The sequence below is a fragment of the Sorex fumeus genome, unplaced genomic scaffold (genome assembly GCF_029834395.1).
Source record: "Sorex fumeus unplaced genomic scaffold, SorFum_2.1 ptg000097l, whole genome shotgun sequence".
NCBI lineage: Eukaryota > Metazoa > Chordata > Mammalia > Eulipotyphla > Soricidae > Sorex > Sorex fumeus.
The window spans coordinates 1,135,419-1,150,228 of NW_026606154.1; the positions used below are offsets into that span (position 1 = coordinate 1,135,419).

Genomic DNA, 14,810 nt, shown 5'->3' on the forward strand with positions numbered 1-14,810 from the left:
TGGCCCTCCCTGCTCTTTTTTAGTATACCATTAGCCTGTATGACTGATTTCCAACTTCCTCAGAGCCTGTGTTTATTACTTGAATACGAGTATGTCTCTTGGAAGCAGCAGAAGGTTAGACTTTGTTTTTTGAGCCAGCCATCCACCCTGTACCTCTTGATAGAGCTTCATTTATGAAAATTTACATAAATTATTAGTATGAAAAACATTTTGTCATTTTATAAAATATTAAATGATTCGTTAGTTTGTGTGTCATCCTAAATCAGGACCCATGTTAATCTTCTTTGTGTTGATGGATATGTGCTGCTAATGCAAGTACCATAAAAATATTTTTTGAGGGGGGAGCAATAGCACAGCAGATAGGGAAGTTGCCTGGCACACGGCAGACCCGGGTTCGATTCCCAGCAACCCATATGGTTCCCCAGCACCGCCAAGAGTAATTCCTGAGTGCAGAGCCAGGAGTAACCCCTGTGCATTGCCCGGTGTGACCCAAAAAGCAATATATATATACATATATATTTTTGAAGGATGGTAGAAGCAGTTTTAGTGGAGGTGAGGACAAAGGCCTAACTGAAGGTTGAAGAGAGAGCAGAATAGAAGACAGCAAGTACAATTTTGTGGCAATGTGTAGAGTTATGAGCAGTAGCTGGAGAAAAATTGGGTAATATTTTTACTTTTTAAGATAGAAATAAAGATAACAGTGTATATCACATAGTATGAATGCAAAGAGATAAGGACTTACGATATGGGGGTAAGGACTGCTGAAGTGATGATGAGGTCTAAATCATATGGTCTTTAGACAAGACCATAAATATTTCATCTAAACATATGGAAAGCAAAATATGTTATAGATACCAATAAGTAGATAATAGTTGTGGGAATCTGCATAAATGATTCTCTAAGGGTTTCAGTTCATCAATGAATTAAGAAACTGGGGGTATTCTTCAATGATAGAACACTTGCTTGTTTTACACTCTGTGTTTGATTCCAAGTAATGCAACTGAAAGTATGGCATGAAAAATGAGCACAAAGAGGAAAAAGAGGGTTTCCGAACAAAACTTTAAAAATAAGTTCTATTTTTCAGAGTTGGCAATTATCTTCTCCAAAATGTAAGACCTTATCAAAGTTTTATATGATGGGATCAATAAGTAATTTTCACACAAATTATATTTGTTGTGCTTTACCATTTGCTAGCCAGGGTGTTCCAACATTTTCTTAATTCCTTGATGAGCCACAATTGAGTGCTCTTGTCAACAGTAAGGTTTTTTTTGTTTGTTTGTTTGCTTTTTTATTGAATCACCGTGAGATTGACCTTTACAAAGCTGTTCATTATTACATTTCTGTCATATTCCAACACCCGTCCCTCCACCAGTGTACATTTCCCAATGTCGTAGCACCAGTGTCCCCAGGCTCCCTCCCATCACCCCCCCACCTCCTGCAGACACTTTTCTTCTCTCTCTCTCTCCCTCTCTCTCTCTCTCACTCTCACTCTCTTTCTCTCTCACTCTCTCTGTCTCTCTCTCTTTTTGAGCATTGTGGTTTGCAGTATTGACACTGAAAGGAGTAAACCTTTCTTAAAATATGAGGTCGCTATGAAGGTGACCTCAGTATATCCCAGTCAGAAATGTTCACTGAAGCCAAACATTTGGCTCTCATTCATTTTTGTCCAAATTGCTATCATGAATTAGGTACTAAGCTGTTGCTAAGAACCCAACAGTAGCCCCCAAATAAGTAGTGTCCCCACCTTATTACCTTACAGATTTTTAGTAAAAGGCATTCCGTCAGATTCCCCAGATTCATCACAGGTTCCATAGGGAATGGACACACATGCACCTCAATGGTGTATTGCTCGCTTGTCCCCTCTACCAAGCTGCTCCGTATGGCTTGTGGTGGTTGTGGGCAGTGTAGGGGGGCAGCTTGAAGAAACCAGCTTTTCAAAAGCAAGGGGTACATCCTGTAGTCACCCACATCCCTCTGGTGTGGGTATGTAACTCCTTATTATGTATGAGTTATGAGTTCTCTGCCATATAAGAGTATTTTTGCTTTTTGTCTTCTTCTGAGCTGGAGCGATAGCACAGCGGGTAGGGCGACCCGGCCTACCCGAGTTCAATTCCTCCACCCCTCTCGGAGAGCCCGGCAAGTTACTGAGAATATCTCACCTGCACAGCAAAGCTCCTTAAAATACTGGATGTCATTGGAGTGGTTGGGCATCATTCAAGCCTGGAGGCCTAAAATCATGGGCCTGGGAAAGTCACTCTGATTCTCTACACTTAAGACATCCTTGTGCCGGCTGAAAGACAGAGGTAAGGATGGAAAGTAATAATCAGGACCAAGAAAGAAGTGGGGATTAAAAAGATGGGTCATTTTGAACGTCAGAACTGCCTTGAAGCCTCTCAGTCTTTATTTTGGAAGCAAGAAGGGGGCAGTTTTAAAAGTGAAAAGGAAGCCAGGGGGATCAGAACCATAGATAAAATTGACATTTGCATATCAGCTTCATTTTATTTTTAAATAGTCCCTTTTAGAGAGTCTGACATTGAGGACCAGCCCTCTTTCCCTGGAGATGTCCTCAGAGAGGGGTTCTGTTCTAAACTAGAGTGAAGCAGAGATGAAATCCATGGACCCTTCCCCAGATCACTCACTCCCCAATGAGTCCCTTGATGCTCCCAGAGTTCTTTCCTTTTGGCTTCAATTCTGAAGTTCATTGAATGCTCTACATTAGAATGGTGGCACCATCATTGACAGATGAGCTCATTGGGGTTGGAGAGAAACAACCCGTTAACTCATGTTTGTTTGTCCAGACATTCCAGGATCCTAAACTCTTTAGCTCTTTCCTGAACTCTTTCCTTCATGCCAGTAACCCATTTGACAGTTACTCCTTTAGTATTAGTCACCTCCTCTGTTAACTCCTTTACTTGGTTTTACTGAGCGTGGTACTTAGAACTCAGGTTCTATTTTATTATGTATTTATTTATTTATTAGTGAATCATCGTGAGGTACAGTTACATACTTACAAATTTTTGTGCTTGTGTTTCAGTCATACAATGATCGAGTACCCATCCCTCCACCAGTACCCATTCTCCACCACCAATAATCCCAGTATCCCTCCCATCACCCCCACCCAATCCCCCCCTCGCCACCCCACCTCTGTGGCAGGACATTCCCTTTTGTTTCCTCTTTCCTTTTGGGTGTTGTGGTTTATAATAGAGCCATTGAGTGGCCATTGTGTTCGAGCTATAGTCTATGCGTCAGATTGTGTTTTATGGGTCAGAGATGCTTGCATTTGGTCCTCAACTTCATCACTTACTGGTTGTGGGACTTTGAAAATGAGACCTCTCTTTATCTACTTGAAAGAAAGATGAACATGAGAAAGAAGTGGATATTTTATTAAATTACTGTTGACATTTAAAAGCTATATGTGTGTGTATATTTTAGCATGAACAAACAGTGAAAAAGTAGGAGAACAGACAGTAAAGATCAGAACAATAGTGGGCACTGGCTGAATGATGGGTCAGAGACTGTGCTCAGTGTTCTCCTTGTCCTGTCTTAATAATTCTAAATTGTCTCATCTACTGCTCTTTTTATTTTGTTCCTCCTCCTCCACCACCACTACCACCAGGCAAGCCACACTGAGCTGTGACCAGGGTTTACTCCTGGTTCTAGGCTCAGGGATCATTCTTGACAGGGCTCAGGGAATCACATGTGATGCTTAGGGAACATGAAACCCAGGTCAGCTGCATGCAAGACAAGTGTCCTAACACCTATACCATCTCGCCATCTCTCTTTTAAACTAAGTTGTTCGCAGCCTAATAGTCCTGCAGGGACTGGGATGGAAGTGAAGGTGACAGTGTGAAAGCTTAGGAGTTGAGTCTTTTTTTTTTTCTTTTTGGGTCCCACCTGGTGATGCACAGAGGTTACTTCTGGCTCTGCACTCAGGAGTCACTCCTGGCGGTGCTCAGGGGACCATATGGGATGCTGGGAATTGAACCTGGGTCGGCCACGTGCAAGGCAAATGCCCTACACACTGTGCCATCTCTCCAGCCCAGGAGTTGAGTCTTGAAATGTCCTTGTATGTTTTAATAAATTCCATTTGACTATTTTTTTTGTTTTAAATGTACTACTTATGTATGTTGACATATGAATCTCAATGAGGAAGGCAATGAGAGTTTATATATGTGTATATCTATGTATCTACTATCCAGATTAAGAAATAGAACATTTTGGGGACCTCAGCAAACTCTTTCCTGCCCTTCCTTTCAATCCCCTCATCAAAGGCAACCAGTATTCTTCTTTTACCTGTTTATGATAACCCATCTAAGTAGGATGATAACTTTTACAGTCTTTTATACCTAACACTGCATTTATTCCTCTCCCCACACATGAATCTGAGAGATGCATCCACATTTTGGCTTGTAGCAGTGTTTTGTTATTTTTCTCATTGTATAGCATTCTGTCGTATGACTTCAACTAGTTGATGTGTTCTACTACTACTAGTGGACTTTTAGTATATGAACACAGCTGCAATGAACAGTGTCACATAGCTTGTGGTAGAGATGAACGTTTTTCTGTTGACTATATACCAGGGGTTGGCTTGTACTGGTGGTGGGCGCTGCATGCTGGTGGTAGAGCAGCATTGTTGCTGAATAGCTCCTTCGTTTGTAGACTGGGGATCCTTGTACATTTTAACTTGGGGAAAAGGTGGAGATTGCTTAGTCTTTTTTTTTTTAAGAAACAAACAAAAGGACTTTGAAAGTTGAAAAAATTTAAAGGAAAGTGTTTAAACAGAATCGAAACTTGATCTGTAGATGGTGAATTTACTCGGAACTTGATCACTTGATCACTTGACTTCCCCTTAATCTCGATTTGCTCGAGCGGGCGCCAGTAACGTCTTCCCTGTCGCGTGCTAGTGTAACCCAATGGCGTCTTTTCGCTCTAGGAGCACGAAGAGCCTTAAACCAATCGCTCACGATCTTGATGAAGAAGTCTGACCATCTGGTAGGTGGGCGGCCATGCGGTCTTTTGACATCCCGTGGAATCCAGTCGGTAACAGCTCTAGTCCAGCGGTCATATCTAAATCTCATTACGTGACCAGCCCATCTGATTTTTAACACCTTGGCAAACAAGACAGCGTCCCTGATTCTTGACCGTCGACAGAGGTCAGAACCCTGGATTCTTTCTCTCATTTGAGTGAAACGTGATACTCCAAGCATAGCTCTTTCAATTCCTCTTTGGGAGACCCAAATAGAGTTCTCATCCTGTTTGCATAGGGCCCAGGTCTATTACAAGACGAACAGTGGAATCAATGAGATGTGCCCGGAGCCGGAGGTTCTTCATCCTCTGAGCTATTTCTTCGACGCTCTTGAAAGCGTTCCAAGCCGCTTGGAACTAAACTTGCAAAACTTTGCTCGGTCCCAATTATTAGACCAACAATTTATTTTTTAAGACATATATATTCTTAATGTATTTTTCATCATAAAATTATTAAAGTATCCTACCCCCTCTAGACTCTCTGATTTTCCAGGCCTACAGTGTATGTAGATAGACTAGGAATTTCTCAGCTGGACTTAGGAATTCTCTGAAATTGGTGTTAAATTTCATTCCAATGGACTGGTGATCAAATACAGGAAGGACACTGTGGTTTTAGTCTGTAGTCCTGGGGTCATACCTCAGTAGAGCCACTGAGCCCCAGGTGACCTATTGCAGGCACTGACTGCTGTAAGTCTTACTAGTTGAAAAGTGGATCTTCTTGCTTGCTTCTCAGCACTGCGCGACGAGAAGAGAAAATCGTGATGTGAAGACACTGTAGATGGAGAAGCACTTAACATCCCGATTAATGTCAGGATAAAAATTTATTCTAAGATGATGCTTTAAGTGTGTTGTTTTTCTTGCAATATTTAGTGCTTATAATAATTCACTACATTACATTTCATATTTTAATCTGACTTAATAGTTTTCAATGCAAGATTTTTCTCCTATCCATTAAAAAGCTAGTGTTACTGATAGTATTTTCACAGATGTCCACAACAATGGATACCTTATCATAATACTGTTTCTTTTGTGTGTGGAGGGGGAGGGAAGCGAGGGGGAGGGGAGGGATTGGTCAGCATACTGGCCAAGATACTGCTAGCCGTGCGCAGGGATTACTCCTAGCTCTGTGTCCAAGGATCACTCCTGACATGCTTGGGGAACCATATGTGGTGCCAGAGGATTAAACCCGGATAAGCTGTGTGCAAGGCAAGCACTGTACCCAGAGTACTACCACTCCAGCTCCCTAATACTGTGCTTCATATATTTAATGTAACCCTCCATTGAAGTGTGTGTGTGTGTGTGTGTGTGTGTGTGCGCACGTGTGTGTGTATGTCTTTGTTCTCTCCTCTCTAACCTGGGAAGACCACTCTATCTATGTAAACTAAACAAACTTTGAAGAAATTATGCTATGGGATGGTGAATCCTGAGTAAGAAAGGAAGCATCTACACTGGGGGTGTGTCCCAGAGAGAACAGAACCATCCCTTGTAGGAGACACTGTCTTGACTTTTCCTGTCCTGATTCCACATCATAATCTTCTTCATTTGACAAGTGTCTTCATTTAAACTTACCAGCAAAGAGGTAACAATAAGACAAAACCTATCTAGTAAACATCCCTTGAGTTAAACTTAACAAAAAACTGAATATGCGTAGCTCTCTACTCAGGCTGACTTTTAGTCATTTGTAGGGACCTCATATGTTCCCAGAGAAAGGCCTAAAGACCAAATCTAATAGGACATAAATAAAAGCATTTAAAATCAGTTCCTCCTGTGGCTCAGTCACTAACCAGAAACTCATGTTAGACAAACCACTTAATTCTGTGTGTCACTATTTATTTCATCTGGCTGTTGTGAAGCTCTGAGTTAGTGGCATGAAACCCTTTGGAAGCAAGGTCTTATTTATGATATATCATAATCAACCTTATTAATAACATGAAGAAACCGGCAGCATTCCAGAGATGGCCGAGCAGATTTGCAGCTCTGGAGGATGGAGGCCACAGAGAAAAATGAAAAGGAATGAGATTGTGTATGAAATATTTATGTGACGGACAAAGGGAAGAGGAGAACCAGGAATTACAAGGAATAAACAAAAAGGTGTGTGTGTGTGTGTGTTTGTGTGTGGTGTTTGTGCCTCTGTGTGTGTGTATTTCTGAGATTAGGAAAGGTGACCTGAATAAAATCACCCTTAACTAAATTCTTAGAAGCCAGGACTTCCTTCCATCTACCCAGATACCCGTCCACCAACTCACCCATACAGACATCCTTCCACTCAACAACTCACCCATCCACCTGTCCATTCATACGTACATATGGACATACGGCTATATACTCACTCATACTTACAGTTTCATGTCTACCCATCCACCTGTCCATACATGCATCTGCCTAGCTCTCCACCCCACAACCTACCTGTCTATCGACTCCCCCACCATATACTTCTCCATCCACCAGACATTAAACAACATCCCTCTAGGTATCATACACTGCTCAACATTAATGACAGACTTTGCATTCCTGTGGGAGAGGAGAGCTTCTAGAAACAAACGCAAAGTTTTCCTTGCAATGTGAGTAAGGACTCTCAGGAACAAGAGAGAGTGTGGAAGGCTGAGATTTTAGTTGGGAAGACCAGGAGCAGCATCTCTGTGCTTCTTCTAGACTCTGGGTGATTTAATGAAATATCACTGTGTTTATATATCACATGAGCGTTTCTAGGTGTTCATGAGCAACCTCTGTGATAAAAATGGTTTTTTTTTTCCGTCCTCTGTGTCCCTGAACTCTGAAGTTTGCTCAACCCTGGCCAAAGGGAGCAGGTGCCAAGCTCAAATCCCAATTGAAAGTAAATATTCCTGTTTGCCAGTGCAGTGAGTAGGGGATCAGGGAAAGACAGCAGGATCTAGTCCTCAGCAAGTTGGTTGAAAAAAAATAGATAGAAAAACTGTGCATCAGTGCATCTTCTAGAACTGTAGAGATAGTACAGCAGAGATAGAACAGCCTTGTAGGTGGCCGACCTGAGTTCAATCCCCAGTACCCTGAATATGGTCAGGAGTGATCCCTGAGTGCAGATCCAGGAGTAAGCCCTGAGCACAGCCATGTGTGACCCTCAAACCAAACCAACCAACCAACCAACCAACAAAAAGATGCGTGTTATGCAACTATCTATTTTGAAAACGAAAGAGCTGGTATTATTATCTCCATGCGTCAGAAGTAGATCCAATGAGGTGAAGTAACCTTACTTTCTCAGATCATAGGAACTTTAGGGAGCACATCTGGGATTCTGACTCAGATTTTGACCCTTTTTCCCAGAATCTTAAATTTCACATTACCAAGCTAATTGAAATCCAGATCCCGGACGAGAACAGTGCAATCTTCTGCCCCCGCGCCTGGGTGTTCCTTCCCGGGGCCCCTTGGAGGGGAGCGGGTTGAGCTTTCCTCCCCGCCCCAACCAGGGCTCCGGCAGCCGAAGACCTCCAGGACCAGCCACCACCATGCTGAGACCACTCTCCGCACACATGAAGGTACTGGCAGAGGGACAAAGCCACGCGGGTTCCGGGGCCGAGACCTCCAAGCCTACTCGAATTGGAGTCGAGCATCTTCCACCCAGATCCTCCAAATTCCAGTAGGCGGGGGTCACACCCACCACCTGGCCCCCTGGCGCCGTGTAATCCCATCAACGGCCAAGACTCAGAGACTATAAAATCCAGATCCCGGACGAGAACAGTGCAGTCTCTGCCCCCGCGCCTGGGTGTTCCTTCCCGGAGCCCCTTGGAGGGGAGCGGGTTGAGCTTTCCTCCCCGCCCCGACCAGGGCTCCGGCAGCCAAAGACCTCCAGGACCAGCCACCACCATGCTGAGACCACTCTCCGCACACATGAAGGTACTGGCAGAGGGACAAAGCCACGCGGGTTCCGGGGCCGAGACCTCCAAGCCTACTCGAATTGGAGTCGAGCATCTTCCACCCAGATCCTCCAAATTCCAGTAGGCGGGGGTCACACCCACCACCTGGCCCCCTGGCGCCGTGTAATCCCATCAGTGGCCAAGACTCAGAGACTATAAAATCCAGATCCCGGACGAGAACAGTGCAGTCTCTGCCCCCGCGCCTGGGTGTTCCTTCCCGGAGCCCCTTGGAGGGGAGCGGGTTGAGCTTTCCTCCCCGCCCCGACCAGGGCTCCGGCAGCCAAAGACCTCCAGGACCAGCCACCACCATGCTGAGACCACTCTCCGCACACATGAAGGTACTGGCAGAGGGACAAAGCCACGCGGGTTCCGGGGCCGAGACCTCCAAGCCTACTCGAATTGGAGTCGAGCATCTTCCACCCAGATCCTCCAAATTCCAGTAGGCGGGGGTCACACCCACCACCTGGCCCCCTGGCGCCGTGTAATCCCATCAGTGGCCAAGACTCAGAGACTATAAAATCCAGATCCCGGACGAGAACAGTGCAGTCTCTGCCCCCGCGCTGGGTGTTCCTTCCCGGAGCCCCTTGGAGGGGAGCGGGTTGAGCTTTCCTCCCCGCCCCGACCAGGGCTCCGGCAGCCAAAGACCTCCAGGACCAGCCACCACCATGCTGAGACCACTCTCCGCACACATGAAGGTACTGGCAGAGGGACAAAGCCACGCGGGTTCCGGGGCCGAGACCTCCAAGCCTACTCGGATTGGAGTCGAGCATCTTCCACCCAGATCCTCCAAATTCCAGTAGGCGGGGGTCACACCCACCACCTGGCCCCCTGGTGCCGTGTAATCCCATCAGCGGCCAAGACTCAGAGACTATAAAATCCAGATCCCGGAACCGCACGGCCGAATTTGCGGCCCCCCGCGACATCTTATCAGAACTTTTTTTTTATGACATCTTATTGTCTCATTCCTACTTTGGACAAACTTGCAGGCTATCGAATGTAGCCTGCCCACAGGGCAGAGTCTGGCAAACTCCCCCTGGCGTACCAAATATGCCAAATACCAGTAACAATGATGGGTCTCATTCTCCTAAAGAGCCTTGAATATAATCTCAGAGCTAGGATGAAAGAGACGTTACTGGGGCCTGCTCGAGGCAATCGACGAATAACAGGATGATGAAATGAAATGAAATGAAAAAAGCTAATTGATGATTTCTTTGAGAACCTCAAAATTCCTGTCACCTCTGCCTAACACATAGGCAACGTTGTCTGAACAATACTTAGAGCACTGGGTGGGTGAGTGGGTCGGTTCTGCGTGAAGGAATGAGAGCATGATGGGGTCTGGGTGGCATTTGTCTAAATTCTGCAGTTTTCTCCGTTTTTCAAATAGAATGAAGCCCACTAGAGGGCAATATTGGACAAGGGAAAGGGAAACACTGCTGCCCAGCTCTTTCTAGGACCAGAGAGAGAAATGTGCATTTGTGAATGCAGATTTAAACCCAAACGGGAGGCTCTGAGTTCACAGAGCAACTAAAGTGAGGTAGTGCTCCCCAAGACTCAAGCCCGAAGTGTCCTGTGAGGCCACCCCTGACCCTTCTAGACTTAAAATCAGCAGATCAAGAAGAGGGAAGGTAAGGCGTGGTCTGTCTGAAAAGTGATTTTTTTTTATATTAGATCATTTGAAAACAAACAAACAAAAAGGGCATTTTTAGCTTCCCATATTTTTATAATTGATGGGAGTTAATGTTTCGAGAAATGGTATTATGATGAAGTTGTATGCTGAATTAATTTTCCCTAAATAAAATCGTACTTTTCCACAAAGTTGCTTTTTCTGCCCCATCTTGATGAAGGAGGGGGGGGGGCGGGGGGGCGGTGTTCGGGTACTGTCAGTCTAAAGAATGTTTTCTTCTCTTCCTCTACCTGCCTCTTTTCTCTAAGAGCCCCTGAGTGAAATAGATCTGGGCGACCTGGATTTGAAGCTGGGCTATGTTTCCTCTGACTGTGTCACCTTGGGTACATCCCTGACTTTCTCTGTGTTGGAGTTGCCACCTGGAGAAAAGGAGATGCATGACAAATGAGATTTGCCTGTAGGCTCTGAGAGAGCACGTGGAAAAGTCTAACTTGAACTCCTGTGGATAAGGCAGTCAGGGACCAGAGAGATAGTAATCAGGTAAGGCCAACTGGGTTTGAGCCTCCCGCATCCCATATGGCCCTCCAGGCCTCACCAAGAGTGATTCATGAGTGCTGAGCCAGAAGTAACCTCTGAGTATCGCTGGGTGTGGCCAAAAAATAAACAAGAAAGAACATGGCTGTCTTTTCAACGTTATGTCCTTTGCTGGGGATTAGGCACAAGGGAGAAAAGCCTGACTGGGGACAGGCTCCTTTGGAACAAATTCCTTTCAGGGTCTTTTTACCTTGACTCTTTACTTTTTTAACAGTGTTTTTAAAAGAGCAGTCAAGTCTCAGCCTCAGTAAACGTTTGTTTCCTTCCTGAAACTACCATAAATCCAGATTTGCATGCTAGAAGATGCTTGAATTGCAGTACCCAATTTAAGGTGCCCAGAAGAATGGATTTTTCAAATGACAGCTTTTCAGACTCAGCCCCTCGTTTGTGCAGATAATCAAAAACATTTCCTGTCACTTAGGGTGTTCTGTGGAGAGCAAGAGATGTTTTATATGCCTTAGCTCCTTTAATCTCAATACAAACTGTTTGGTGGGTGCTGTACCATGGGTGTCTTTTTGCTCGTGGAGAAACTGAGGTTCAGAAAGCATGAGTAACTTGGCTGAGAATGCAGGTAAAACTGGAATCTTACTGCAGACCCCAAGGCTTGGTTCCAAAGTTAATTGTTGAGAGTATGCCTCATCTACTATTTACATTGTATGACTCTGAAAGTCACGGTGGGGGGGGGGGGAGGGGAGGGAGGGAGGGAATATATGATAGACACCCAGAATGACTTGAGAGTGGTAGTGTCATTTTGTCAGGGTCCTGAAGACTCTTTAAGGTTCTTGGGGACAAAAATGAAGAAGGCTAAAATAAAATAAAATAATAAAATGAGGAAGGCACAGGCCATAGTAGGCAGAGGAACTGCCAAAAGCAAAGCAAAGAGGCTGGGACACTTGGGGTTTGTTTGGGGATAAGTGCAGTCATGCGTTACCATTTAGTGGAGGTACAAACTGCGATTGTTTGGAATTTACAGAGGAGGAAACTAAAGCAACTAGCCCAATCAAGGTCCACAGCTAAGTGGCAGATCTGGCATTTGAACCTTGTTCTCGTACTCCAGAACCTGTTCAAGAAGATTGAAATTCAGTTCCCAGGTAGGGGAACAGCTGGAGTCTCGTGGCTGTTAGGGCTCCAGGTAGCATGTCAGTGGGAGCGCCAAGGGCCAGGAAAGGACAGAAGAGCAGGAAGCTGGACAGCATTGGAGTTCAGCGACATAAACAGTGGCACTGCCCTCCTGCCTGGAGATCAGGTTACTCTTTGGCATTCCTTTGCATTTAATAAGAATAGCTCATAACCCCACTTGCCCTTACACTATAGCCAGGCCAAGTTGGTTTAAGAAATCTGGGGGAGCTCACATAGCTGCTGGGTAATTCCGGTGCTCACTGGGGTGTCTCCTTCCTCCAGCCTCCTCCTCTCTCACCCTCATCACACCTACGGCACAAGCCCTATGTTCCATTTTTCCTCTCAGGACTGCCCAGAGGGAGTCTGAGGCCCAGGAACCCAGACAGATCCAGCTCCAGAAGTCAGCCTGGAGTCTAGGTTCTGATTTCTGGTCCAAGGTTTGCTCAGCTGCCTTGGCCCCGGACTTCAGTCCTCAACTACCCTCCTTCTGTGTGTACTAGATCACATACTGGTGGGCCCTGAGCATTCTCTAGACCAGCACAGCTAAGGACTTGTCTCAGACTCTAATCATCCACCTCTGGGAATGGAAACCCCAAGCAATTGGTGGGTCTTATGTGGTTTTCAGGCTCAGTATAATCCTGGCTGGGTTTTTTGGGTTTTTTGTTTGTTTGTTTGTTTTTTGATGCTGGATGAAGGGTTTTTTTGTAGGGCCAGTAATACACACAGATGACAGGACTGGTTTTCAATCCTAAATTGAAACCTCTCCTGGAGGAAGCAAGGTACGGGGAAATGCACCCTGCATCGCTACAGTGGTTCTCCACTTTCCCCTTCCTCCATTCCTCCTGCCTCCCTCTTTCTGCCTGCTTCCCTCCCTCCCTCCCTTCCTTCCTTCCTTCCTTCCTTCCTTCCTTCCTTCCTTCCTTCCTTCCTTCCTTCCTTCCTTCCTCAGTAGTACACTTCCTTCTTCAGTAGAATACACAGTATTTGTTCTGTAAATGTAAAACAGTGTTTTTAGCACTAGCAAAATAGTGGGGAAGCAGACAAAATTCTCATACTGTGCTGGCCCCTGTCCTCTGCTATTGATGAGGTGGGTGGGTGCTAATCATAAGCAACTAAATCAGACAAGCCAGATGATGGTGAACAGTGTTGGAGAACCCAGATCACTCCATGTTGGTAAAAAGCAGGCAAGCCCAGCACCTGGCAGGGGATGCTCAGAGCCTCACAGGGACTTGTGGGTGAAATTCTTCTCTGCTTTGTTCAGGCCAGTACACACTGGGCTGACTGGGCAGGGGGTAGTGTCCATGAAGGTGGGTTGAGGAGATGTTGGGATTTTCTCTAGGAGTATAGCACAGAGAGACCTGGAGCCAGAAACAGCAGCACCTGGGAGGGTCGCCTGGCAAGGGGCAAGGCCAAGGACTCAGTTTCTGGTTTGAACTATGGACTATGAAATCATCCTGGAGAGACACAGGGAAATGGCCTGGGAGAGGTGGAGGAGCAGAGTTAGTGGGGCCTATGGGACACAGTGGGTTAAGCCCCCAGGTCTAGAGAAAAAACTGAATTGAACTATGTGTTTGTGACTCAGAGTTCAGGTGGGTCTTGAAGGCCTGGAGAATGGGTGGGAGGGAGGTTTTGGTTTGGATTGGGAACCAAACACTTCTTGAAGTTGGAGGTGTGTGTGCCCAGAATGATTAGCACCGTGCTGATCTGGACACAGTTTCTTTGGTTCTGAGAAGCTTCTGAGGGCCTGGGCGGGGCCTCACGGGATTTACTTACCACCCCTTCCCTGGGCCAATCGGTGTTTGCACCAGAGAGGCTCTAGAAACCCTTCCATCCTAGTCCCCCCCAGGTCCCCTCTGGGAGAGGTTCTTGTAGACTTGTTACCTGCTGTGTCTGTCAGAAGGATGAGGGAGGGGGAGCACCGTGTGACTCCCCAGTCCAAGCGGCCCGTTGTCTACATGGAGCTTAGTAATGCAGTCCACAGACAGAAAGCAACTGCTTGACTTGCATGTGAGGGATGCATAATTCGGCAGTCAGTGGCAGCAGAGATGTCACTTTGAGATCCTTTCTGATTGGGTTTCAGTCACACAGTGTTCCAACACCCATCCCTCTACCGGTGTAATTTCCCAGCACCAATATCGCCACTTCCCCTCCCAACTCCCAAATCACTCCTGAACCCCCAGCCTGTCTCTGTGACAGGCACTTCTCTCTCTGTCTCTCTCTCTTTCTCTCTCTCTCTGTCTCTGTCTCTCTCTCCTCTCTCTCCTTCTCGCTTCATTTTATGCATTATGGTTTGCAATACAGATGCTGAAAGGTTATCATGTATAACACTCAGTTTCGTAATGCTCTCTGTCACAGTGATTCGGTGATATTAAAAATTAATACTAAAATAATTCACATTTTGAATTAAAAAGAAAGATTGAGGGGGATTGGAAAAAGGTGCCTTTTCTTGGGCCTCTTTAAAATAATAGCAGCTGACTCTGACCAGACAATGTGGGAAGCCTTTGACCAACAGTGACCTAACTCATCCTGAGGGTGGGTGCTGTGCTTCTTCCCATTTT

The 14,810-nt window shown here is 45.7% G+C and overlaps 1 pseudogene; it reads right to left on the reverse strand.

Annotated features, from left to right (window-relative positions):
* Window positions 1-221: 221 nt before the first annotated feature.
* Window positions 222-319, reverse strand: LOC130041105 (uncharacterized; annotated as a pseudogene).
* Between the last annotated feature and the right edge of the window lie 14,491 nt (window positions 320-14,810).